The following is a 25,745-nucleotide window of genomic DNA, read 5'->3' as shown; positions in this document are numbered from 1 at the left end:
ATTAGAAACTTTTACATTTTATTATTCACCATAACCAGACTTAATTAAATATTATTAAAAGCCTAGGTAAATATTTTTTGAATGAAATATCAAATTATATAGAAATGATAAGCTAATAGTTATGAAATCAAGCAGTTTTGGTTCTTGGAATTTTAGTCTGAGTATATTTAATGTTTTATTAAAAATAACATTTTAAGTAGGTAAGGTAAAGATGATATCAATTTATGTAAGTGGATATATTAACCTATACCTAACATTAGGTATTGACACAAAGTAGATTTCCAATATGTTTATATAGTGTATATGTCTACACTCATTCTTTTTACTCAAAATAGTTTTTTAAAATTCTAAAAATGAATAACAAAATAAAAAGGAAGATTTTCTTTTTTATTATTTGACAGTGGCGCATAAAACCTTTTATTGGAAATAAATCCATCGCATCAATGACTGAACATACGCACATCACTAATATTGATGTCTTATAACTTAGCACAAAAAGTAGATTTTAAAATGTTATACATACCTAATATTATTTTTCAAATCATATCGATTAAGTTATTTGTGATATTATCACCAAGCTATACACGAAAAGTAAATAAATTCAATTGCCGTGAATAGAATATTTTTCCAAACATTGAGTTCATAATATTATACTCTAGAACCTTTGGTATTATTAATATTTGAACAAAATATACCTCTATAAATATTTCTTCTCATACGAATAGAATAGTTTTTGTATTGCACACGAATCTTTCATCTTTTATTTGTAAAGAAAATAACTATCTAGTTTAACAATGATAATCACTTTTAAATACCCTTTTAATGGATGTTAAAAAAGTATATGCAGTACGTTTATAATTATAATTAAATATATTGAATTTTTAGAATGATAATTATATTTTGTTATAAATCGCTTTACATATTATCATAAACACATCATACACTTGAATAACTAGCGTGTTATTAGTATAATATAGATACTGACATAGTACAGTGAATCATAAAAGGTGACATGTTGCGTAATTATTAATCCAAGTTGAATGTTATTAAAATTCTGATATTCGGATGAATATTTTAGTAATGTGTCGAGTTCTACTTTTCCCTCGTTATAAGTTAACATTTAGACATGTTTTTAAAAATAAAATTCAAAAAGAAACTAAATAAATAGATATTAATGTATTCATACATAAATTGTTTCAATCATTGTAGATATTGTGTAAGTCATTTAAAATCTATAATGACTGATCATTATATTTATAATAAACTAACGTTATTATAAACGAATATTATAATTAATAGAAAACTTTTTGCTTTACCAATAAACCACATGTTAATGATTTATTAATAAGATCGTATGCTAATCCCATGCCGATGCAATAAAGAGTTAAATAAAAAAAAAATCATAGAAAGTTAAAAAAAAGTATTTAGTATCTAAATTTAACTAGGAACAACTTGAGTAAAATCAAATCAAATTAGGGTAAAATAAATTTAAATGTATTGAAGTCACTTCAATAATGATTATTTATTCGATTGAATATAATAGTAGGTATAACTAGGTAATATAAATGTAAGAATAATTCGTCTACAAAAAATTGTTAGTATCGATCAATTTAATTTATTAAACAGTATTATTTTTTTTCTTCTCCTAGCAATACTACTATCTAAGAATTTTAGCCATTACAACAATATTCCGTTATAAAAAATGTGAACATTGTATATGGTACTCGCATAATGATTCTCCAATACCTTTGAAATGCAGTTCTACAATATTATTATAAAATTATATTCAAATACAGCACAACGGTATACACGTTAACAAGAAATAAGTTCAAACGAAGTTTTTCTATATCACAAAAAAGTGAGTTATAATGTATAAGGAAAATGAAAAAAGTTACATAATTCTCTAAGTACATTGCATATAAGTACTAAATAGTAAGTAGAAAATAACCCCTACATTTCAGGACTTTTGTACTTTACTGGGATTGACAATACAGGGAGTGGCTTGATTGAAATACGTCTGAAATTCGTTTTAATAATAGGGCTTTCATTTTATAGAATGAAAAAAATCCTGTGACAATCCAGTCAGACTGATCAGAGCATTTCTTTTTTTAACGCGGACGACAGTGAGATTGAACAAAGAATCAGTTTCTGATTCAATAAAGCAAAAACTGACAAACTCACCTACTCTCTTTTTATACAAGTAGTCAAGCTTATTGAAATTGTATTCAGTCTTTCTAATAAAAAAATACATTTATAAAGTATAAACCCTTGGGTGATCCGTTTATTCTTGCTATATTCATTTTTAAAATGTTTATTATTTTTATATTAAATTCTTAGTTATTTTAAATTAATTTGTTTCATAAATAATACTATAATATGAAGATTCTACATTTACAAATTTACAGTTATTTTTATTACTATTATCTATTCACTCCATCTATACCCATTATAGATTTTTTTTAGTAGAATTGCATAGTTAATTTATCATATATGCTTATTTTATAGACAATTAAAACGTTTAAGTAATGTATTAGAAGTGATATTAGTAATTTCTTATAAAAGATGTGCTAATTGTATCATCAGTTATATTTTTAAAAATCAAAATTGTATTATTATTAGTTATTACTCTTAAGCATAAAATACGTACAGCAAAATAGCAATATAATTTACTTCACATAATACACTCATAAATATAGAATAAATTTCACTATTCAATCGTTAATAATATTTTATAGTGAATTACAATAAGCTAATTATTGTTGTAAATAATATATTAATTGTAAGCCAGCCATATATTATAAGACAATTATTTACTGTTTGCAGTTATTGTAAAGCCATAGTTTTTTATTGTTTTTTTTAACAGAGAATTTCAGAAATCGTTGCATTATTTATTTGTTTTCTCTCTCTGATCCACACGCGATATATCATATTTTCGTTCAATAACACATTAATATTAAAGTGAAATAACCTATTATCAAACTTAAAGTTAAGAGCATTATCTGTGCTATCTACTATGTATTATGAGCTTTTATGGCGACCCTTAGCTGTTCAAAAATTGGCTTGCATCAGCACTTTAACCAGTCTATGAAAATCTAGGTTGGGGTGAATGCTCTTATCTACCTTCTCAAAGAACGCTCCTGTTATAAATAAAATTTAAATAAAAGCAGTAGTTAAATCAGCGGAGATAACAATTTTTTAATCAATATTTGGACAATTACAGCATAGGACGCGAAAATATGTGGATACGCGGGAGACGCTGAAATAGCCACTTTCAAATAATTAAATTGTGTTAAATTGGAAGGAACATTTCATTTAAAGATTGATTTCACAAGGTAGCTACAATATAAAGTATATATTGAGTAGATATGTTTAATAGAATCATTTTTAATATGATATATAATTTTAGGTAAACATTTATAATTATACTAATATCAATTATATATCATGCGTATGACAATTCTGTAAAAGTTTTTTCTAACTAATGAAGTTCCTATTGTACATTTTTTTATGTTTCTTCAATACCCTTTGATTAGTTCCTTATATTAAATCTAGATATGCTCAATATGAATTGACAAAAAATATGTTCTAAAATAAATGTATTTTTATTTAAATAATAATAAAAAATAACTAACAACATAGATTTAAATAGATTATGTTATGAAAATGAATTCAAATTATATATATTAAATATTAATACTAATAATGCAGAATTATAAAAACTATCATTTTTAAGTATTAAAATAATTAAATAATATGATGTTTCTTTTAAAAAATACCCTATAGCTGTAGTATTCAGTATGTATGAAATGTCTATTGTATGTTTTCAATTTAAAATTTAAATATATACAATGTATGTAGCAAATAACATCTAAAGAAGTTATATTATAGTAAATTTGCTATTTATAATCAGTGTGTAAATATATTTTGAAAATCTCTGGTAATTATTGAGAATCCGAAATCCGGATAAATAAATAGTTACTAGTGAAATAACTGTCTAATTATTACCTTTTTTACTATAGTATAGTAACTATAAACATGTACTTATACATTTTTACTAATATTGATTGATACTAATTTTTAACTTTTAATCAGTTTTAAACTAAGTTTCTATATTATACTAACTCTTGTAATGTGTAAACGTTAAGTTTTCACCAAATTGACATAATTTAATTAGATTTATACGTCTATAACAAGAAAAACTTAAGACGTAGAAGAATCTACGATGTTATCAAATTGTTTTTATTCATTCTATTTTAGCCTCTAGGTATTTGTCTTTTAATTGGAATTCTTTCAGTAAACGCTTCAATTTAATTTTGTAACTAGTTTTATATGATGCGAATGATGATTGTGTTAAATAAAGGATCGATATAAACAGTCATTGGATCACGGCCATAAATGTATTTTATAATCTAAAATCACTTCCACTTATGAATTAACTAGAATAAAAGTATTCTTCTATAACGAAAGAAATTTTTATTTTTAAAACGTTATTTTCTATTTTATAATTAACATTAGTCCCATGCGTACGATTAAGACAGTCCGGTGTGTTATTATCTCTGCCATATATCGCCAAGGGCTTATAATAATAATGTTTTCTTTTCATCACAAAGATCACATCTGGAATTCCTTCTCAAATCATTTCGCCTTAAGATGTTAAAATAGATATAAAATAACAACTCTTTGTATTAATCAATTAATGACAATGATATGATAATTTCGTATTATTTTTAGTTCAGTCATATTTATACGACTAAACAAAAATACAAACAGATTTTAATAACTTGTGTTCACACCTTATTATGATTTATTATAATCATAAGAACCATGAAACTCTCGTCGATTATAATAATTGTATAAAGCTGAAGTATTATTAAGCATTTAACATATTATTTATCTTGCAAATAAATATCATTGTTAAGAATTATTGATAGTAACACACGAAAAGTGCGTTAATTATATTGTTTTGTATTTATTTTTACATCTAACTAATAAAATAAATAATCACTAACCTTATGCCATTCGATCAAGGCACGTTTGTTTCAATACACGTTGATTGATTGTAAGTAAAGGAAAAAAAAGAAATAAAAGATCACTTTCGTTGTGACTGGCCGGTGTCAATGATTTGAAATCCCGTCTATGTTAGAAAAGCGTCGAGGGTAGTCATTTGAATACTGATGCATACGCGTGCGCACATCCGACGCACAGCCACGTCGAACGAACATGCCCAGAATGTAAACGCAATTGCATTGGTTTTCTAACAGAGTTATTCTACACCGAGGGTTATTTGATTAAATTATAAGATAATTTGATTGTAACGTCTAATGTTATACTCTGCTTGATGGACTTATTATATTATGAGCATTTTATTCCGATGTTCATTGTTATATTCATATATCAGTTAAAATTAAAACTGTATACTACATAAATAAAAGTAAAAAAAAAACATGGAAATATATCCAACTTACAAGAAAAAATTCAATGTTTAATTTTAGTTGACATTTTGTCATGATTAAAAAAAAAATAACGAATCAAGATTTTTTATTAAATGTTACTTTAGTTTTTAAATTAGCATTGGATCTATATACAACAAGAAACTGACTAAGATACCCAATAATATAAATTAAGTAAAGGACAGCCTTTGCTCAAAACAGTCAATATATAAAAAATTGTGTTAATAGTTGGATAAAAAAATGCAAGTTATTAAGGTTATGTTCACTAAAAATTGTAACCATGTTAAGTTTAGAGAAAATTTCTGTTTTTTCTGTTAATCATTTTTTCACTTTTTAAATATTTTTGAAGTACAATATGTTTTTAATATTATTTAACTAATCATAAAAATGGAGATTATAACTTTAAGTAAAGATGGTGTAAAACTAATTCTGTAATAAAGGTTTTTATTCGTATTTAAGCATACTTACTTAAATATTGTATCTATAAAATATTAAACATACTATACATAGAGTATAATTGTATCACTTGCATGGGTTTTTCTTTCTGTCGGTTTTTTACCGGGTTATATTTAATTTTTGAGTTTTCTTTTGTTAGATTTTTTGCATGGAATTTTTTCCGACTACCAAAATACACAACAATAAACAAAAATAAAAGAACATCAGATTTCGAAAAAGCCACTCCCTCACAAAATTTTAATGAAAAAAATAAATGAAATTTCATTGAAGTACCTATCTATTGTGTTAGTAGATTTAGATTTATACGATTTTTAGTTGATGATTTTTGCACTTTAATTGTACATTGTTTATCCAACGCTAGAGAAACATTACTACTGTTATTTATTATTTCTACTCGTTTAACACGTGAATAACTATATCGACAGATATTAAAACGGAGATAAATAAAATGTACTCAAATATATATTTGTATAAAATATAGATATTAATGATAAATGCGATTGATCAATATTTAGCCAAATGAACGATTAAAATCATTTCATTATTGATTTATTTTTATTATTTATTACATCATAAATTACTGAAATTTTATTTTACAAAAACAATATCCATTATACTATACAAATATACAATTATGAAATTTAAGCGAATTCAACAAAGTCAATAAAAACAAAACAATTTTAACTCGTAGAGTGATTTATTCAATATATCATAATTTCACGTTAAAAATGTACTATAAATGATATAAATAAAAAAGGAATAAAATATTAAAAATCTAGGTAATAGATAATTATCAAGTGAATGAGTTAAAACAAATATTTAAATAAGCAATTCAAGTATTTAAGTAGGTGTTGGTACACCTTAATAACATTTAAAAATAATATGATAAATAATCTGTTTTACTAATACATTATTCAATAACTTATTAATACTTATAAAGAAAGAAGTTTATAGCATTGACTATAATTTGATTCTAGTTCTAGTTCGTAATTTGAATTAAACAAACATTTAAGAAACAATTACGTTTATCATATCATAATTTTTGTAAATAACTTTTAGACTTACGTATTATACCTAAAAATATATGAACAAAATTTTAACGGGATTTCAACTTAAAAGGGGGGGTACTTTAGATATTTGAACAGCTCTCTGCCACCAAAAAAATTTATACTTTATTCATTTTAGATTTTTTAATTAGTGTTAAACATATTAGCTAGGCACCTTTAACATTAAAAGCCATTTTCGCAAATGCTTTTATAAGTTACGAAAAAAATGTCTATTTATTTTCAGGAAATTTATAGAAATAATTCAAATGTTTAAATTATAAAATTATAATTGATTGAATATGATAGAGTAACAAAATATGGTAGTTTGATAAATCTAGTAAAATACATTTAACATTTTATTTTTGGTGAAATGTATTATTTTATGATATTATTAATGGACATTTTACTCAAATGATAGTGTAAACCTAGTTTTATTTCTCCATTTTCAACACGGTTTAAGATTTATACTTTAAACTTAAGTGTGGTGTGTCCACATCTAGTTGGTTTTACATACCCATTATCCATTTATTTTTTTCTTGTAATTGTCTTTCATTTTGTAAAACAAAACGATACTGTATTTCCTAGAAATATTTACAAAGAATAGAATAATAGTTCATACTTGTAAACATTATTAAAACTTATTTATATATTATAATTATGTATCATATTCTATGCTTACTAAAAATACAAAATATTATTTCCACACAAACGTATTTTTACAAAAATGATTTCGTAAACATTGATACAAGTGAATCAGTTTACAAAAAAAGATTTTGATAAATTTTAAAACTCTTGAAGTAGGTACTATCATTTTTGCATTATATTTCATTCAATATATATATTTATATATAATTTCAATAAAATATAATATTAGGTTATAGATTTTACTATTTGGTAATTCTGTCAATAATTGTCGAAAACCACATGGGTACCTTGGTATAGTCAACATTTTAGTTTAAAGTCACGAAGATAGAAAAACGGGAGGGTACAGAAAGAATTATAAATCGATGTAGGTATCCGTCGTGACACTTATGCCACCCACAAGCGTTGTACGTTGGAAACAGGAGAATGAAAGGGTGAAATCGACTTTTTTTTTCTACAGACGTGTATTATAAAGTACATTCATCACATACCGCGTCATATATATATATATATGTCATATATCGCGACAAATAACGACGTCAGATCATCTCGTAATTACGTCGACCAACTCGATAAACCCGATAACACAATAATGATGAAGAATAGGATAATTAAAACAACTCGCAGGGCGTCGTCGTATAATTATGTTAGACGAGAGGCGTCTATACTACTCACCCTTTGTCGTTCGGCCGACGCTGTTCGGGACACGGTCGGCGGTGGCGGCTTTGTCGTCGATGCGCTCGTTACAGCCACCCGGTCGTCAAAGGCCGATCAGGCGTACCGCCGACGGCGGTACACATCCCGTGTGGTACATCGCGAGTACAAGGCGACGATCAGAGACGATCTCGGACGGGAGAAATAAAAAAATTGTACGACGAAAACGGACGTGACGATTCACGGATACGACAACGATGTACCGCCGTGTGCGCCGTTGTTGTAGCGTATCGTTATTTCGGGCCGCGTACGAACGGTGTCTGGAGAGCGAATGCGCGCGACTACCGTCCGCGGAGGGCGACGGAGAGAGAACGAAAGAGGAAAAGGAAGCGAGAACGAGTGAGAGAGTGTGAGTGAGAGAGAGCGTTCGATCAATTATTATACGGTCGAACGGTGGCGGCGACGGTGCAACTCGTCGGGCGGACGGGCAAATCCATAATGTGTCGCGCACGCAACGGCGGCGAAGCTGCCGGCGAGGGCGAGAGGGACGTTTGTCGTGCGCAAGTCCACCCCGCCGCGGTCGTGTCGCTTGCACAGGGGTCGCCGCCGCCGCCGCCGCCGCCGCCGCCGTCGCGCTCCATCGTGCGTCGTCGTCGGCGATCGTTTCACGGAAAGGGGATTTTCAGTCCGTAATCAAAGCCAAAGCGGTTTCGTGGATTTAATTAAATTTCCGGAACGTGCCTGCCGCCCGACCCCGTGGATACACCCTCCGGTCGAGGCCAGATGCTGCCACCACCGTGTGCCGTGAATACGTGCAGCAAGCACATACACCCCGGCGAAATGTTCGAGATATGCGATCGCGATTATTATTATTATTATTACTATTACTATTACTATAGCTGCTGTTGCTGTCGTTTGTATTCGTGGTTTCGTAGCATTACAGTTGCGGATCCGTCAGTGACGGATTTCGTGTGTAAGGGGTTGTTAGAGGGGATCAGTCGTCTTCCCCGCCGCCCCGCCATTACACGCGCCGAGGCCATAGTTTGTATAATTTTTTTCAACGACTATTCCTCCTCGTAATATTTAAATGTTATATTCAGGCGCATAATATGATTGTTAAATTACTATTACGATTGGCCGTGCAAAAACAAAACGTACACGGAAAAATAACACACACAAGAACACCGTCTACGTCCCTTCTCGCCAACCCACCACCCCCGACCCGCAACAATTCACCGAGCCGTTTTTATCGACGATTGCGTCTGGCCGACGGCGGCGGCGCCGTGTACGTTTCGTATCGCCGCGCCGCTCTTTCTGCATCTGCATCGTACCTACAACGACGAATATACATTATACGCCGTATAGGTTACCTGCCTTTTGTCGTATTGACGACTCCGCCGGCGCCGGAAGTGTTCCGCCCTCCCACACGACGGGCAGCATACAATAACCATGACATTTTGAAAAATTAAGCTTTTGCACCTCCCTTTACGGTCACACAGCATAACATGCCTGGTGTAACAATCAAAAGACTGATATTATACGTATCAACGAATTATTTATTTTTATATCGGTGAACATCGGTATAACCGGTATTGATACATGCCTTCTATTACCTACTCACGAGAAAATAAATGATATTTGTCAATTATTGATTCACTATATTATTTTATGAGCAAAATTATTGAAAATTAACTTCTCAAAGTTGTATGCAAATATTAGTATTTGTTCGTTGTCTACGCAACAAATTTGAACTGCTATTATTTCATTATTTTCTTTAAATATTGTTTTAATTATTCTGGTTTATTTTTAACTTAAAATGTGTTTTATTTAATGTATACTTAAAACTGTTTCAAAAATCCAAAATGATGATTTCTTTTATATCTATGCATTTTGTTAACCAACATTTTTTGATGTTGAAAGGTACCTACGATATTTGTTTTATTTTGTTTCAATTGCAATAGAACATGATTTAATCAAGTTAATATTTTCTTTTAAGTGTACATATATGATACATTATTCGTGCATATTGGCGCATTTATATATTGATCCATTTTCTTTGCATATTTGCATCATATATTTACTACATTTTTAATACATATAATTCGAGTCATAACATCAGTTTAATCATCACTAAACACTTACTCGATAGACGATAGGGTTGTATTTTTATTTTATTTTATCAACTGAAATCAAATTTAGAAAATTAAAATTTTTAAATTAAATAGTTTAGTTGTGAGTCTAAATTTGGACTATTTGTTTCTACACTACCTCGTTAAATAAAATCTAGATACAACTTTTAATTTATAATAGTTGTAAATAAAATGTGTTTATAGATTTTATATTATTATGACCAGAAACAAAATGTTCACGTAAAACTGAATATCATAACAATTCCATCACTTTTCTTTATAACAATGACATTAAGTGATACAGAAATATAATTTGATTTCTAACTAAAAATTTTGATTTTTCTAGATTCAGCTGTTCTTATTTAAAATATGTAAAATAGTTGGGTATATATCAGGGGCGGTCAAATTTCAAAGTCGTTCATGTTAATATTTATTTTTATTTCATACGCACGAAAATTAATCGATGTTGTAGTGAACAAATTTTCGATAAGTTTTATCGAAAAATGTTCTATGAAAGTCGATCCTCAAAGGTGAAGTGTATTTTTAGTATATCGTGATTCGTAACTAAAAATGGTTTGGGCACCCCTGGTATACATAAAGTATATTCATGTATTATACAATGTAGCAGTCTCGTCGTAGATCTGTAGAAGTAATGTTATTATGATGTATTATATTATATTATGTCGTGTTAGTGTAGTGTGCTGCAGTATATTATTACGTCCCCAATATGGCTCGTGCCACTCATCGTAGCTGTCGTCGCACCCTCTATATATAAAAAAAAAAATACAAATAAGTCTTTTGAAACGTTTTAATCGAATGCTAGCATAAAACATACTGAAATACTGATTACTACTATGTGTACATTTATAATTTATAAAACAGACGCATAAAAAAAACCAAATTGTATAAAAATTAAAAGTCACCCATTTGAATAATAATTCTTTTGAAACGTTTTAATCAAATTACAATCTAAAAAACGCTTTCTGCTATTACGTATAATGTATACACTAAACATTTAGAATACATTTATACACAAAGAAAAAACACTAAATAATATACTAATAATAATAATATAGACGTACCCCGATAGTATTTACAAATACAAATAAATTCGGAATTTTCCGTTTAAATTGTAGACATTTTTTCATTCCAACGCGTTTACTGTCCAATTAAAAAACGACGATTTAGGTAATATTGAAAAACCATACATTCAGGTATACCTGAATAGGTCCTTTTCGACTGTTTTTAAAAATAGACGTGATTTGGTAACCAAAACTAAAATAAATATATATTTGATATTTCTCATTAGAACTTGTATAGACCATATACTTATTTCATATACGTATTTACTACACAACTCTATAAATCCGTAATGTAATGTCAGGCTTATCTAAAAAAACAGAGTTTGTAATTAGTAATATATGTCATAGTAAAGTGAATAATTCAACTATATAGCGTAGAAAATAGATTACTGAAAATTGTCAGTAAAGTGTTCGGCACCCTCTAAATGACATCTTTATCAATGCGAGTGTGAAATTGGCTTAAAAGGGTTAGTTTATTAATTTAAATGAGTAGCTCCCTACTGAATGGCCAAACAATGTTATATGTACTATAGAGGGTTGTAGATCATTATAACACATTCTATTTAAGTTAATGGGCTAGAAAATTAATTAAATTGCACAATACAATAACAAATAATACGGCTTACTAATATGTATATATATATATAGATAGATACTTATTATCGGTAAAATAAATACTTATAATTGCTTGCCATTAAAAGTAAAAGAGCTTTCTTAAAAATTGAATTAAATTTTTTATTATTTTAAATAAAAGAAGCTGATAAATTGCCAACAACAAGAATGCTTATTAAACAGTGAAATATAAGATTAATTTTTAAAAGTTAGACTAATAGTTTTGAAAAACGGCAAAATAAACGGAATGAAATGATAATTTAAAGAAATATTTCTGGTGTATTTTGATAAATCAAAATATTTATCTAATGATAAAATATGTATTGTAATCTGTTTAATTGCCAATTATAAATAATTGTATTATATGAGTACGTGTACCAATACGTATAGTATAATAACATACCGGTAGATGACTGTTGGTCGGCCATTTTGTGACAACAAGCTTTGTACAAATCCCTTATGAAATACCGTACATTAGCTACTTCTGACTTATACGTATTAATTATGCAAACTCCTAGCATATAACATGTACATCATTATACAATGCATACAACTTAGCGACCTAATTCGATTTTACGCACGAAATAGACTGGTCGCATAACGCACATAATAAATAGGTGGTCAATTAACATAACGGAAGGAAATATTTGCTTGAATAAAAAAAAAAAAATGAATATTTATGAATTAAATTAATTTTTTTTTAATTATGTACATACGAGTTAGAATTATACAATAGCAGGTAAGTAGTTGGTTAATAAAAACCACCAATCACCGTGAAAAAAATATGACCTGAAACAAGAATTAAATAAATAATTTAGTTGTGACATCAAAAGTAGGAATTTAGCCATTACCACTTCCTGGCGTGTAAAAATTATGTACATAAATCTAGTTTTCAAATTATTTAGACTAATTTTAAGGTATAGAAGGTACTTGTTTTATTTAATAACAATAACTTATATACATTTTACATTATTCTACGGTACCAGTATTGAATTATAACTTATATAAATTAATATTATTAGTATATATAAATGTATAAATTATAAATTATATGATATAATGTATGCAAACATAATCAATCTAAAATAAATAAGTTTCAAAACTTTTTATTTATCATTACATTCAAATCTAACACATCTTTTTCATCCGCTGAGTAACCTACTCAATGGCAAGATAAAATCGAAATCTACTATTGAGTAGAATGAATTCCCCATTCTACTTTAAAATGTATTAACGATAAAAAGATTCTTATATTCTCTATAGAAACATTACAAGAATATTGGGAACTTACAATGCATTCAAACTTTGATTTTATACGTTTGAAGATTGGGTTTTCATAGTCCATAGAACTCTACGCCGTTTTTGTTCCATTATCCAACCACAAATACTTTCTACCTGGAAAGTGGTTTATAATGCCACCTCTTCATAAAATACATATATGCTCACTACTTATTCAGAGTCATAAAAATACGAATATTTCAAAAAAAAAAATTTAGCTTCTTACACTTCATCAATTTTATTTTTTTACCACGTTAATATAATAGATACTGTAAATAAAAATTCTTGAATATGTAATTTAAATTGTAAAAATTAACAACTTAATTGTCAATATAAGTACATAAAAAAATTACTAATTATTCAATTCAATAATAAATCATTGTAAAAAAAAAAATCTACTACCCTAAGGATAATATTTTATTTTACACTAATATTAATCGTGAGTTAAACTAATTTTTAACAAAAACAAATCACATATAAATTATATAATAATTATTATATTACACTCAACATTTTTTTTTCTAGTTAAACAACTTATTTTTGGATTTTTTTATTAAATTTTCAAGCAATTAAAAATTTAGTAAAAATTATTTTATTGACATGTTTTTAAGAAAAACTAAAAAAAAAATTAAAATTAAAAATGTATAATTATATAGCTCAAAAAGAATGAAAATATTTTGAAATTATATAATGTATTAAAAATACTAATAAACCTATCTGCATTTATTCGTTTTTGAATGACAACCGCATGCTTTGTACAGAGTAGAATTTTTTCGAGTCTTTAGGATTTTAATTTTTTTTTTTTTTTGATAACTAAATACAAAACTTGTACCTATAATTTACATACCTAATTAAATACAAAACATTGAAATGTACAAATTCGTATTATTTAATCTTACTACACATACTACATAGAACAAATAAAACGCAGTATCACAGGCTTCGTCCCAAGTAATTGTGTTAATGTATATTATTTGTTAAATTCGATACAAATTTAATGAGTGCCTATACCTATACCTATCGAGTGATATAGTTCATTTGTAGTATTACAATTGTATACACATAAGTGATATGTACATACATAATAAATGTATTGATTCGGTTAGTCTAAGAATTAAGTTGATCATTTAGTTCATTATGTATCTTTGGAACTTTGAAAGTATACAAAAAATCAATCACAGTAATCTGAATTTGTGGCTGCTAGTCACGCTTTTCGTGCCATATCGGGGAATTTGCGGCCTAAAGAGTACATTATTTGGGATAATTTAATATTTTTATTGTAAACTAAGACTGACTAAGACGCCGAAATATATATTAACCGAAATGGTTTAAAATGTAAACACTTACCATAATTATACTATAAATACCTGAGTTATATATTTTAAAATACTTATTATCCAATTCAGTGTATTCTCCGAATGGTTTTTTAATGCTTTTACTGAGGTATGTGTATTTTCTTATTTCAAATTCTATACAGTATTTTAATTGATTAGAAAGTTAGTAGGTAATTTTAATTTATAATAAGGTGCATATAATTTTAAGATAATGCGATTTTTCGTGTAATATCTATCGAAACTATTATTTGAAAAAAAAAATAAAAATATTTTCAAAATTTTAAAATAGTCATTATGTATATGATTATTTTATATAAGTTCACAATACAATTTTAAACTAAAAGGAATAAATATATATTTAATTACTTCTTTGTCCCACGATTAAAAAAAAATACATGCATATATTTGAATAGATCATCTCGAATTTACAAGCCAATTCATGTTATTATTACGATAAACAATTTTTAATAAAATCGTTGATAGGTACCTAAAACACTGTAATTGCCAATAGGTACAATTAATATTGAATTAATTTTATTTTTCAAATTTGATTACGTACTAAGTATTATAATATGTTTGTTATTTATTTATTTTTGAATTTGAGTACTTAAATAAGTTTGAAGGAAATTAATTGATGAATATTATGAAATAATATTTTCAATTATTTACTGTATAATAGTTTTAAAATATTAGTACTTTATCGAACTTACATTTATCTAGGATATTAAAAACCTAACATTTAATATTACAAAATAATATTTTCCGGAGTTATAATAATTAAAAATCTGAGTACTAAAAAATAATAATTGGTTATTTTTGATTTTGAGTGGTGCAATTTATTGATTTTAAAATTATGTACCTATATTTTCTTTTTGCTTTGTGTCTTTCATCACTTTTTGGAGTGGTGAAATTGTTTTGATTTTCAGCTTTAGGAGTGGTTTTTGGTGGTAAATAAGACCTAATTCAAAAAAACGAAATAAAATTAAAAAATAAGAATTTTAGGATAAATCAGTTTTTAACAAAATTATTTTTGAAAAAAATTTGAAATTTTTTTGTAGCTAAAATTTGAAATTTTTATAGCTAAAGCTTTATAATTTAATAGAAGGTTTGTCATAATTATTTTATACTGAAACCAAAAAATCTAAAAAATATATAATAACATTATTTTTATAGCTTTTTGAATTCCAAATTTACCTAAATTAAATATTTAAAAGAAGAATAGCGATTTTAATTATTTTATTATAATTTAAAAGTATTATGCATAGAGTCTTGAAACTTTTCTTTATACTATTATTTATTAGGTACACTGCAGTAAAATTTTCAAAATATGTAGATTAATGTATATATAATATTTTAATATATATTTATATCATCACCTTGTTTACGCTGTTTTACAGTAAATTAGTATTGATTCAAAAATTAATAACAATCATATAATATGGTATAAAATATAAATAAATATCATTTTAATAATTTGATAATTATAATATTAATTATTAAGTAAGAAGTATATCCCTGAAAGTTTATGCAGTATTATTAAAATGAGATATATATGCACTAGGTAGATATCTCACTGGGTTTTGCAATGATTTGTTTTAGTAAATGTAGCTTATTTAATTAAAATATCTAGTAGATAGATATTCCAAAAAAAAAAAAAAATACTCGGGTGGCACAGGAAATAATACCTAGAACTAATAAAGTTTCAACATTTTATTTTGTGACTTAGTTTTATGTTCGGCACCAAATTGTTTTAAAAAAATAATTAATTAACTCAGTAAGTTTCAACCAAACAATGCTTATTATTATTTTTCATTTTCTCTTCCCTCTATCTCTTATCTAATTTTCTCATCTTAAAATTTCCAAAGTAATATTTCTTCAGTTTTCATAATAATTAACACATACTTATATAAAAAAAATAACGACGATCTGAGGCAACAAAACTTAGACTCACGGTTGGTTAACAAGGTAATTAACCCAGTCAACTTATCAGCGCTAAATTGAAGACAATATTTTGCGAAGCGTCTCAGAAGATTGCATCATAATTATTTGTCAAAAGGTTATAAGCGTAATTAGTTATTAAAATGTGAAAATATAATTAAACAATTACCTGTAAACATAAATCAGCTATTCAAATTCTTAAATCAAATTTATATTTTACAAAAACTTTTTTTTATGTAGATTTAGGGTATTTATTTAATGGTTTCTTACAAATATAATATAAAATCAAAATTCTATTAAATTTCTAATAAATAATATAATGCTACTTTAAATGCTAATTTACTTCCAAATTAAAAACTGAAACAAAAATAGTCACTTATCATTAAAAATCGTTCTGTTCAAATAGGTACTATGTAATAATTATCATTGTAATAATAATATATTTTTATGCTCTAGCGTACATATTATACTTTAACAATTGTGGACCACAATATTATGCAGTCACATAGTACTAATATACTTACTAAGTTCATCATACATCAATAAACATCCTAAATTTGAGGAAGCCTAAGAATACATTTCACTAGAAATTTGTATATAATGCAAACATTATAGCACTTAATTTTTACAATTTATATGTTTGATGAATACATTCCTATATTTTCATTAGCACATTATTTTGCTAGTAAATGCGTTATAGATAGATACAAGGTATTACAATTGTAGTGTTTTACATTCTATTTGAGGTGGTAATAACTACGTTGTACCTGTAAAATGATCATGGATTGTGGGCTGTGGCAGAATTTTGACAAGATAAACAAATTATTGAATTACTTGCAACGTTGAATTAGTAAAATAAATATTTTTTTGAATTCTAACTTGAGCTCAAAATAATTTGTTCGTAATAAATACATTTTTCTTTTTTATAAACATATTTTTGAAACTTTTTGTAAATACAACAAACTGATATTTGCTTTTGTAACACTTTATAAAGTGTGAAATTGCTTTTCAACTTTTTCGTTACCCGATTCCAATTTTCAAATGTTTTCCCCGTTTCGAGCACTACCAGAACAACTTTGGCTTTGGGAATTTATACCCGCACTTGTTTTATCGAACACAAATTATATCTACACTACAAGCGTATTAAACGCACCATTCGATTTGTATCAGAAATCGGAATACATTGGCCATAGATACAGATGCTTGTTGAGTGTATTCATTATTGCGAGTACTCACTCAAAAGGCGAAGCAATTTTTGCTTCAATAATGGTTTTGCTCTATAGTAGTGTGTTGTGTAAATGAAATTTATTTTGTAAATAAAATTAAGGTATAATATAGATACAATGATACAACACCACTGACACCCATTAGATTTTAAATCTTTATAGTGAACACATTTTTAAAGTCCTACACCATTGTTGTGTTATTGCCGATTATGTAGATATGCATAATACACTTATAAATACTATATCAAATATCTTCATCCTAAAGTCATACTTATTATAATTTTATAGCGAAAAATAATGAAATAACCAATGGTTTTTTTTTAGGGTTGGGCGTAGGTGCTAAAGTTTATCATGATTAGTATTCCAATAAAAAAACTAGTTTAGGTACTGTATATCTTGGTATATCTAAATCTAATTGCAATATATATTTGGTAACTTTCCGAAAATAATATTTTTATTTGTTTTTATTTCTAAATTGTAGACAAAAATGATAAATATAGTACCTATTTGATGAAAAATTGATTTACATTAATGTCAATCTCTGATAACTGTACAAAGCTTAAGGTAGATTTAATATTGTTTTTGGGCTATATGTCGGGTGTTTTTTTTTTAACTATTGTAAAACATTATTTGTTTCTATGTTTACCTGCATAAATATTATTTTCATTAACCTAATATTATTCAGAATAATTATTCATTTCATTATAATATGCTATTTATTATCAAGATCGGTTATAATTTTTCTTTTGTGTGTTACATTTAAGACAGTTAACAAATTATCATAATAGTATCAAGCATCTACTATCTATGTAGTATTAAGTCATTTAATGATTGCTATATAATATACTAATATAGTTAACTATTATTATTTTCTACAATATTATTACAATGACAATTTCCTGAGTTTAAAATAAACATTAATTCAAATGAAATATATTAAAAAAGTTATAATTATATATTATAAAAAAAAAATAAAAAATTTAAAACATTGATAACTACATTTTTAAAGATCCATTTAAATAAAATATTATAGTTAAAACAATATTTTATTCGTAGATTATATATACTTAATTTTAAAAGTATATAATAATAAACTAATGAAATCCATTAGGTTAAAATATCTTAAGTTAAAAATTTAACATTAAAATGTTTTTAAATGGTACTTTAATACCGTGCAAATTTTCAATTTATATTAATACACTTGAAAATAATTTTTTTAGTAGGTAGATATTTTGTTTTTCAAATGCTGAAGGTAATATAAATGCCACATGATGCAGAAAAGAGTAACTTATTTAAATATTTATAAGTCGTTAAAGTTACTTCATGAAATTCCTGAATAAACCAAATATTCTTTAAACTAAGTGTTTTTCTTGATTCTTCATTATATACTATTAAAAATTAATTCATACGCTTTAGAAAACTAAGCCAAAATTTACGGAGAAAATAATTTTCATTAAATCAACATTATTTAATTATTCTTTTTTTATATTGAAAATTTCAGATATTCTTACTTTAAATGTTTTAAAACAGGATAAATTAATTTAAGTTGAGGTAAAACAAGCGATTTCCTATGGTCCAAAGATATTGTTTTTATAACAAAATAATACTCTGTACAATGTACATACATTTAATATGTAACGTAAAGATTTATGAGAAATAACTCAAACAATGATATGATTTTTCATCTTTTGAAACAGTAAAATTACTACAATCTTCACTATAATTTTATCTAATAGTCTATTTAGTGAGCCGCAAGTAAAAAATTATCAGAACTTTTCTAAATTATTGTGAAAAAATAAAAAATGTATAACATAGAAAACGGACAATATTAAGGAAAAAATAATTTTGTTATTTGACATGCGTCGAAATTACGTTAATCCCATTATCGTAACCGACTTCTCAATGACGAGGTTCACTCGACACCTACTAAAATATTATAGAGTTAGTCTTATAGTCCATATTATTCCTTTTCTCAATTATATTGTCGTTTTTTACTTTATTATTGCTACATTAATTATTTTATACTCTGTTTCATTAAAATTAAATTATTTGTATATATTTTTTTTGCGTGAAGTTTATTTGTTACTCATTATTACTACAAATGAACCCATATGATACGATGTAGCTTTGATCTACGCGTGTAGGGATCATTGCAAAAAAAAAAAAATTGTCTAGTACAAAATTGATCAAAACTCACTCTAAACATTTAATCTGAGTGTACTAATGGATTTAATAATTTAATAGTTAAATAGTTTTAAATATTTAAATATTTTAAATTTATAGGTAATGTTATATGAGAGCTATTAACAATATAGTTGATTTGGTGACCCCTTAAGACTTAACTTACATAAAGGGAATCACATTTGATCTAATTAATACCTATACTACCTACATAACTTTCCGAACACCCGCAGCTCAACATTCTAATAAAAGTAGAGTTTGTGAACCATAAAATAATTTTGACCATTGTAAAACAAAATATATGAATGATCATTGTGTTGCTTGAGCAGCAAATAAACTATGTATTCCATAATGTCATAGCAATTTGCCTTGCGGTAATAAATAATATTTAATTTACCAATGTCTGTTTTAATAATTAATAATGTTAGATTCAGTCAATTTTAAATATTGGTCACGTTGACTACTGTTTTTAAATGTCATGTAATTTAAATGTAGGTCTTAATATTAAATATTTAATTGTTAATTATTCAATTATCGATGTTCTTTCTTGTAAAACCGATATTTTTAAGTACACCTGCTTAACAGATAATATGAAATTAAGATAATCTTAGATAATATATTTTAACGATAATACATGTACTAAGTACGTTGCATTAGGAGAAAAAAGAGCAAGTTGGCGATGTTAAGTAAGGTTTAAATATTTATATTTCTAAATGCATTAGACTTAAAGACCTTTATAAATTCAATACACACATTATTAAAGTTATAAAAAAACAATTACTATTAATAGGATAAATTGTATATTGTGTGTATAGCATTTTGATCTTATAACTTTAATAATATCTTCTTATTTTATATAATAGAGAAAAAAATATTTGAAAAAATTACTTAATGGTACTTACTGTATTATTTCATTTTAAAATAAGTAATAGTCAGTATGTTCAGGTAGTGTATCGTGTATGACATTCTAAATCAAAGCACTAAAAATGCAAATATTCGACTGTCGCAAATTTTCATAAATGATTTACTATTCTGAATTTGTAAGAAGAGATGTAATGCCTAGGGAATACCTTCAAATCTGTGTGGCTGTATGAATATTTTGTTTTCCTATTTAAATGTTAGCTTTATTTATCAAAAAATAAGCCCATTAACATTTACTCAAATCTACACTCATGTTCTGTGAGAATTATACATATGCTATTATTATAAGTGGGTATATTATGTAACCTACTAAATGGTGCAACGGCGTTAGTTTGGACTAAACTCTAGAGTGATATTATCATATACTATAATGACACCGTGCATGGGTGGGTTGTTATTCTCCAAAAATAATAGCGACTGATGAGCAAACCTTATAGTGAGCAAGGCGCGTCAACGGGCTGGGGGAAATAAAACATGTGTCAAACAAAATATATTTATGTATATATATATATATATATATATATATATATATATATATATATGTTATTTGCATTTGTGTGCAACGACAAGTCCGGTGCCAGAAGAACCGTCGTGGCGTATACGTGACACATTTAGGGTAGTTGTCCGGTAACCATGGTAGCGCGACGCGACGGCGGCAAAAGGGTCATAGGTCACTTTTCTTTACTCTTTATACCTCCGGACTTTTTCTCTCACACGCATACACGATTTCTCTATACGTATCTCTCTCTCTCTGTATATCCGCTTTCGTCCCTGCCACCATCCAATGCATTTCCGATCCCACGCATTGTTCCTGTGCCCGTACACGTCCATACCAATCATCTCATCGCCCTATCGTGTAGACGAGAAAAAAAATTCCCGCACAAACTCCTGTACCCCCCTCCCCCTTGCCCACGAAGCCCAGAAATGAACTATATGCGCACGCGTCACACTGCACTCGTCCGATTTAGACCCGAGTTAATACGGAACGCCTCTGGGGACTCGGTCTCTCTCTAAAAACTCGAGTACTGACAGGTTTATTTTCCGCACTGTCGCCCGTCGATGTCACCGTCGACGCTCCGCAGAGGGTGAACGCACTCCCCTAACACGAGAATAAGTATAATATACTTAGTATATATACACGGTATACATAACAATACGCGCACAGACGGGTATTACGTATATATACTTACGACAAGAGCAGTCGAAGTATATATATATATATCTATATATGTTATATGTAGTCTGTGGTAGAGTAGTATGGGCGGGTAGCGATCGATATGGGATTCTAAATCGTCCAATTTCACGCGGTAAAATATGTTAATGACACCGTCGACCGAACATGCCAAACCGACACGATGCAGACGCCACATCCCCCGGCCATCAACATGCGTACATAAGCATAGTGTATATAATACGTAATCGTGTTTCAGTACATAACTTTGTGTTCGTTTAAGATTACACAATTTTTTCATAGTATAAATCCTAATACTGTCAAACTTTCAATACAGAAAAAATGAATGATAGATACACTTTGATATGAAAAATTTTTACATCATAATGTATAGGTGAATTAAATTGTATAAAAAAAAAATATATTTTTTCGATTTATCGTACATGCACTAGGATACACTAACCACCGGAATTGCAGTCAAATTTACAATCAAACTGCAGTTTAGATTTGACTATTCGGTCTATTCGAGAAACATAATTTTATTTATTCTTATAGTTTGGTAAATATTTTATGATGTTCACATAATATGACATTATAACTAAATTGTATGAAGTTTATTATATGAATTTAAAATAGGTAAAATAACAAAATATATTCTTTGCCCTTTGGTACATATTTACTAAATAATATTATTATTATATAAAGGATAAATATAAAATCAAATCGAATACAGCGTATGCTCTCCTGTTATAAAATATAATTGTTTCACATTTGTTCAGTGTCTATTATGCAGCAATAGGTGTAGAATAATGCCGACGAAGTTTCACAATATATGTTTATAGATAAGAACCACTAAAACACCCTGGAAATGTTTACATTTCAACACAATTTTACATTTTTTGTTTTTCGACTATTTTAAGAGTACCTACAAGAAATTTTCAATTTTAACATTTTATAAGTACCAACTACATATTGTATCCAATTTTTTATCAGAAACAAGTAACAAACTTAAAAGTTGAGATCAAAACATTTATATTTTATTTCCACTTTATATCACATACTATACGGACTAAAAAAATGCATGATATTGTTAAAAAAAAAAAGATTGATTAAAATTTAGAAAAACTAAAAACACAGATAAGTTAACATACAATTTCACAAAGTTCTTAATTTTTTATAATATTAAAATTAAATTTTGGAAAATCCAAAAGTTGAGAGGTATGTTAAAACCATGATAATTCATCTTATTTCACAGAACTTACAATTAATTACCTATCAATTTACCATAATTGTATTTATTTAATAACTTTCTGAACATTTTCACATTTTAATAAAACTAGTCAATTATTAGGTAATTTTGGTTTGGTCCATCTTGTAAAATTATATTCACATCGAAAATACGTAATTTTCGTCAAAATAAATGCAAAAAACCTCTAATAGTTCATAGTTTTTTTTTTTTTTTTTTTTTTTTTTTTAATGTATTAATAATTGTAATGATATTATTAAATTAACCTAAAATCATCAATAAAATAAATGACTAAGTTATTTTCTATCATCCGATTTTAGTAAATTAGTTTTATTAGTTATGTTATCAAAAAATTAACTTTTTGTTTAAGTAGTTACTCTTCTGTTTTTTTTATAACTATTCTCTTCTAAATACAGACATATACAATTATAAAATATGTTTAATTTAAAATTAAAATAAATATACTTATTTTATTGATTACATTTGATTTTAAAGAAGCATTTTTTAATTTAAATTATTTATTTTTTCATTAGTTATCATAATATTATATTAATCATTATATATGTACTCAATTAAAATTAAAAATTATGAATGATTTTATTATACTGGTTATTTGGAAAATGCAAATAAATCAAAAATAAATCTCTACACACCTTTTTGTATACCTACTTGAATTTTTATTTAAAACAGTTGTTATATACATAGTTTTACCATCAACACAAGAAGCATTTTTTAAACGATACACACATAACTTAATGTTTTCACATGTGACTTTGTGGAACTGAACAAAGTGAATAGAGTAACCAAAAAAAAAGGTAAAATTAAAAATATGTGTATACATATTATACGATAATATTTCTAAAGATATATACTTTATGCTATGTAAACATTTAATAATGTGACATGTATGTTATGGACAAGGCGTTTAAGTTATAATGAAAAAAAAGATTCAAGTTGCTATGTGTTTTCACGATTTATAATTATATTTTGATTATAGTAGGGTACCTAGCTTAAAAAATGAATACATTTGCATAAATTTCAATACAATTAAATAGTTTATTCGCAAAGTGAATCAATAAGGTAAATCTAAAATATATTAACTCAATTTGCTGATTTACTATATAACGTTAATGGTAATAGGAAATAACTAAAACTTAATTTATAATTTAAAGAACAAATTCAATAAAAAAATCTTTTTTGTATTTTTATACTTTTTAATTTCTAAAAAACAACTTATTAGGAATCTTGTATCAAATTTTCAAACTTTTTGACTGTACCAAAAATATAAATTAATACATCAAATAAAAAATGAAAATATCTATAATAGCTTAAAATTAATCTTAATATTTTAAAATATTCATTGTTTAAAGAAAATGATAATTGAAACAACAATAGAATGTTTCTTGTTTCTACGAATAATAACTAAAATTGTTTAATAATAAATCGTTATTTTACGCGTGAATATTCGATATTATCAAAATTTAAATTTCAGGTTTCTGTATAAATATTTGCTCAGTTTTGCTCATTTTCATAATATACTTAATTTATTTATGCTAATAAATTCTTTTTTTGTATTTTAAAAATTAAATATTTTTGAGAAATCTTGTTTTACATTTTCAATTTTTTGACCAATCGTTAATTTTGGTATTGAAACTTAAATAAAATAAAATTTTGAAATTTCAATTTTCCATGAATAGCTCAAAGAGATTCAAAATATTTTTGAAAATGCTTATATGAGATTTTATGGTGAATATTATTAATACATTTTTCCAATTATCATGGTAATTACTGTCTTCTAACTTGATTTAATTTTCTAACAGAAATGATTTTAAAGTTGAAGGCTGAAACATTTTTACTGCACCAAAAGGTGTTGACAGACACAAAAGAAAACTAAACATTTTTTAAAAAGACATTTTTCATTGTAAAATTAATAAGTCTGTCGTTCAGTACAGAATCTGAAAAATACTAAAAAAGTATATATTATATTGTATAATTTAAAATCTTTTTATACTCGTATCATGTAAAGATAAATAATATATCAACCTATTATGAAAGTGATTTGTAAAAAAATTGAGAGTTTGTTAATTAATTAAAGTAGTCTAGCACCCATATATGCTGTATTTAAATTGAAAATATACAATATTTATATGTATATAAAAAAATATAGTTTTATAAATTTAAAAAAATTAAAAATTAATTCATAATGCATTTGTTGAAAACTATAGTTGTACTGGATTGAATCTATTACTCATATTTCAATAAATACAATATATAGCCAATAAAAAAATACTGTACTGTACTCTTTGCAATAATATATCCATGTATAGGTACCATCATGATATAGATATTTTTATAGGTACCATGATAAAATTGTACACA

At 26.4% G+C, this 25,745-nt stretch overlaps 1 protein-coding gene across 1 annotated transcript in view; it reads right to left on the bottom strand.

Annotated features, from left to right (window-relative positions):
* The window catches only part of LOC113560222 (teneurin-a), a 36,421-nt gene extending 27,723 nt beyond the window's left edge, over window positions 1-8,698 (bottom strand). Inside the window, exon 1 of the mRNA XM_026965988.2 lies at window positions 8,270-8,698. The gene's annotated coding sequence lies outside the window, so the exon portion shown is untranslated. The remainder of the gene's footprint in view (window positions 1-8,269) is intronic.
* Window positions 8,699-25,745: the final 17,047 nt, after the last annotated feature.

The sequence above is a fragment of the Rhopalosiphum maidis genome, chromosome 3, assembly GCF_003676215.2.
Source record: "Rhopalosiphum maidis isolate BTI-1 chromosome 3, ASM367621v3, whole genome shotgun sequence".
Lineage (NCBI taxonomy): Eukaryota > Metazoa > Arthropoda > Insecta > Hemiptera > Aphididae > Rhopalosiphum > Rhopalosiphum maidis.
Note: the sequence above shows the minus strand (reverse complement) of the source record. Positions and strands in the feature narration are given on the sequence as shown.